This window comes from Giraffa tippelskirchi, chromosome 6 (assembly GCF_054371585.1).
Source record: "Giraffa tippelskirchi isolate mGirTip1 chromosome 6, T2T-mGirTip1v1.2.pri, whole genome shotgun sequence".
Classification (NCBI taxonomy): domain Eukaryota; kingdom Metazoa; phylum Chordata; class Mammalia; order Artiodactyla; family Giraffidae; genus Giraffa; species Giraffa tippelskirchi.
In genome coordinates, this window is record NC_137280.1 from 56,747,627 (window position 1) to 56,751,034 (window position 3,408).

General features: G+C 38.8%; 1 long non-coding RNA gene across 1 annotated transcript; it reads left to right on the top strand.

The window, feature by feature from the left end:
- The first annotated feature begins 844 nt into the window (after positions 1 to 844).
- Positions 845 to 3,044, top strand: LOC145509084 (uncharacterized). The gene is made up of 2 exons (XR_014055848.1): positions 845 to 2,277; positions 2,729 to 3,044. It is a non-coding gene; the product is annotated as an uncharacterized LOC145509084 (long non-coding RNA).
- Positions 3,045 to 3,408: the final 364 nt, after the last annotated feature.

Here is a 3,408-nt window from a genome sequence, read left to right on the forward strand (position 1 = left end):
ATCTATATCTATCTATCTATCCATCCATCCATCCACCTAGTTTTTACATAGTCGAGTTACAGAAATCATTAACATACTGTAAAGCTACTACAGTGGAAAAAAATATGTAACTGAAATCGGGTCTATAAGAAGCAACTTACTATGATTTGGCTCATTCATTCATTTCTTCAGAAAACATTTACTAACTGGCTTATATATGACCTTGGCAAGGCAGTGAGAATTGAATAGTAAAAGGACACAGTTTTGTTTTGCCTTACAATTTTTTATTTTGTACTAGGGTATAGCCAATTATCAATGTTGTGATAGTTCAGGTAACAGTGAGGGGACTCAGCTGTACATACACATGTATCCATTCTCCCTCAAACCCCTCTCCCATCCAGGCTGCCACATAACCTTGAGCAGAGTTCCCTATGCTACACAGAAGGTCCTTGTTGGTTATCCATTTTAAATGTAGCAGTGTGTATACACGTCCATCCCAAACACTCTAACTATCCCTTCCCCTTATCCTTCCCCTCTGGTTACCATAATTTCATTCTCTAAGTTTGTGAGTCTCTTTCTATTTTGTAAGTTCACTTGTATAATTTCTTTTTAGATTTCACATATAAGGGATGTTATGCAATAGTTTTCTTTCTCTGAAAAGGCAGAATTTTGTGGTTGTAGGTCATATTCTGGATAGAAACGGAGGCAAAAACCTAGTGAACAATTATGAACAGATTCACAATGTGGTTAGGTTATAAATGAAGCAAACCTGAGGCTGAGATAGAAAATATTTGGGGTGTCAGGATGCGACCAGCACCTAGTCAGGGAACAAGTAACCATGATGAGGACATTTATGCTCAGAATTAATAAGGAAGTTTATTAAAAAAATAGTTCAATGATCACTGGACTCAGAGTAATGGGTGAGCAAATAATGCTAGTAAAAAGTGAGTGTTATCAATGCAGAACATTCTACATGTCATTTCAGATTATTGAAACCAAATGCCTCATCTCTTGGACGCTGGCATGGTAAAAACAAAAATGCAGCTTCATTCAAGACAGAAACATGTTTCCTTGTTGGCATTTATATTCTGGCCAAGATGGAAGTATGCTATTATTAAGAATACTGGATGGCTGGGAAGCCTAATTATAGCATTGGAAAAGAAACTTTGGATTAGCAGCTTCCACTCACACACACTACACTTAAAAATTTTCACAACCATATGAAGAGGTCTCCACTGGTAAAGTCCAGGATTTCAAAAAAGCCAACCACATTAGCAAACTGAAGCTTAGATTAAATGTTGGAATACTGGCCTGATAATTTTAGATTTGACATGTTAAGTCGCTTCAGTTGTGTCCGACTGTTGGCGACTCCATGGACTGTAGCCTGCCAGGCCTCTCTGTCCATGGAATTTTCCAGGCAAGAATACTAGAGTGGGTTGCCATTTCCTACTTCAGGGGCTCTTCCCAACCTAGGGATCGAACCCTCATCTCCTGCATTGACAGGCAGCTTCGTTTCCACTGTGTCACCTGGGAAACCCTTAGATTTGATAGCTCTTTAAGCAACCTTTTGCTTCTCTATGTAGATGTTCCAGTTCATTTTAAATGGATCATATTAACAATTTTGTGACAATTTTATCCAGGCTCTGGAGCTTATATTGCAATGGTCCCCCTCTAATCCTGCTGCAGAGGAGAATGTGGGTCCCCCTTGTTATACAGGTGGAGGCACAGGTTCAAGGTCCCTGCTTGGCCTCATTGACACATGAGTGGGAAACACCATTGCTGTTGCAGGGTGTGGCTGAGGTATATAAACTGGCTCACGTTAACTGAGTTTCCTCCACTTTCAAGACTTTGGCAATCATCTTTGCTTGGATTACTATACAAACAGGCAAAAAATCAGGAGAAGCAAAATATGTCATGATATCTGAGAAGAAACTTGCTTGTCTATTACGCTGTGATGTTGAAGTGAGGTGAGTTGGAGAAATGGACACTGAAAAACAACTGTTAAATGGAATTAAGAATGTCTTTCCATGGAAAGTGAAGTGAAAGTTGCTCAGTCATACCGGACTCTTTGTGACGTCATGGACTATCCAGTCAATGGAATTCTCCAGTCAGAATCCTGGAGTAGGTAACGGTTCCCTTCTCCAAGGGATCTTCCCAACCCAGGATTGAACCCAGGTCTCCCACATTTCAGGTGGATTCTTTACCAGCTGAGCCACAAGGGAAGCCCAAGTTCCATGGAAAAGGAATTTAATTAAATTCAATGAACCTTGACTGAGCATGTTCTGTGCTATACTGTAGGTGAGGAAAAATCCAAATATAGGAAGAATAAGACATAGCACTTGCCTAATTCAACTTAAATTGAGTAAGTGTAATAAAACACTCAAAACATGACATTATACATAGGCTTGAAAAATTGTGTAGAGGCTCCTAGAGGATTTGCATTCAAATCATTATATCTCATGCTTTGGGAAGATTTTATTTATTCTGTCAGCAGAGGTTATAGAGTAAAGAATGTATAAAAAGCAATCAAATAGAGTGACTAACTGTCAGAAAATCATGGTGAAAGGCACTGAAAGAATATACAAGAGGACGAGGGGCGCAGTTAAAAAACTGCCACCAGGATGATGTAAAGAGTAAAGGACAGGGAATACATCAAAGCAGGTGAAGATAAATAGTGCGGGCATCTCACACAGCCCAGTTTTCTATAGCATCCTTCCTTCATTTCAATAAGGTATTTTTTATTTTACAGGGGAGAGTGATACATGGAAACACCGTTTAGGAATCAGGAGTGGGTCTAATTTTCATCAGTATTATACTTATATCAGTAGTCACCTTTTCCTGGACCTTTCCAGCAAGATACAGCTGTGTGTTTCAGAGTCAAAATGTCTCCAATGTCACAGAAAATTCAAAAGATCAAAGTTTAAATCAATTGTCTAGCTACATGAACACAAATTGTCAACCTGCATTCAACTGGTGCTGTTTTATCTTGAGATAAAACTGTGTGTTTTCTAAAAGAGGGGAAATTTGTTTCCAAGTGTGAATTTGATTAAAATACCATAACCTTCTGAACCCTTGACAAGTGTCATTAATCAATAACTTTTTATAATCTGGAGATATGAATGGTCCTTCTTGATACCCTAACCTATGGGGACAACTTTTATCAAATATCTTAGATATTAAACATATTTTTGTAAAATACAGTTCAAGGTTTTAAATTTGTCTGGCTATGTACTGAATCTAGAATTGAGTAGTTTTCATCTGCTGGGCCTGGGGCAGAGAGGGCTGTCACTGGAACTTAACACTCTCAGGAAACCACAGCTACTTACCTTCCCTCAGCAAGGCAGGTACTCTCCAGCTTCAAAAATGGCCTAGCCTCAGCAAGAGAAAGATATTAACATGTTTTTACTCAAGAGGACAATCTTGTAATCT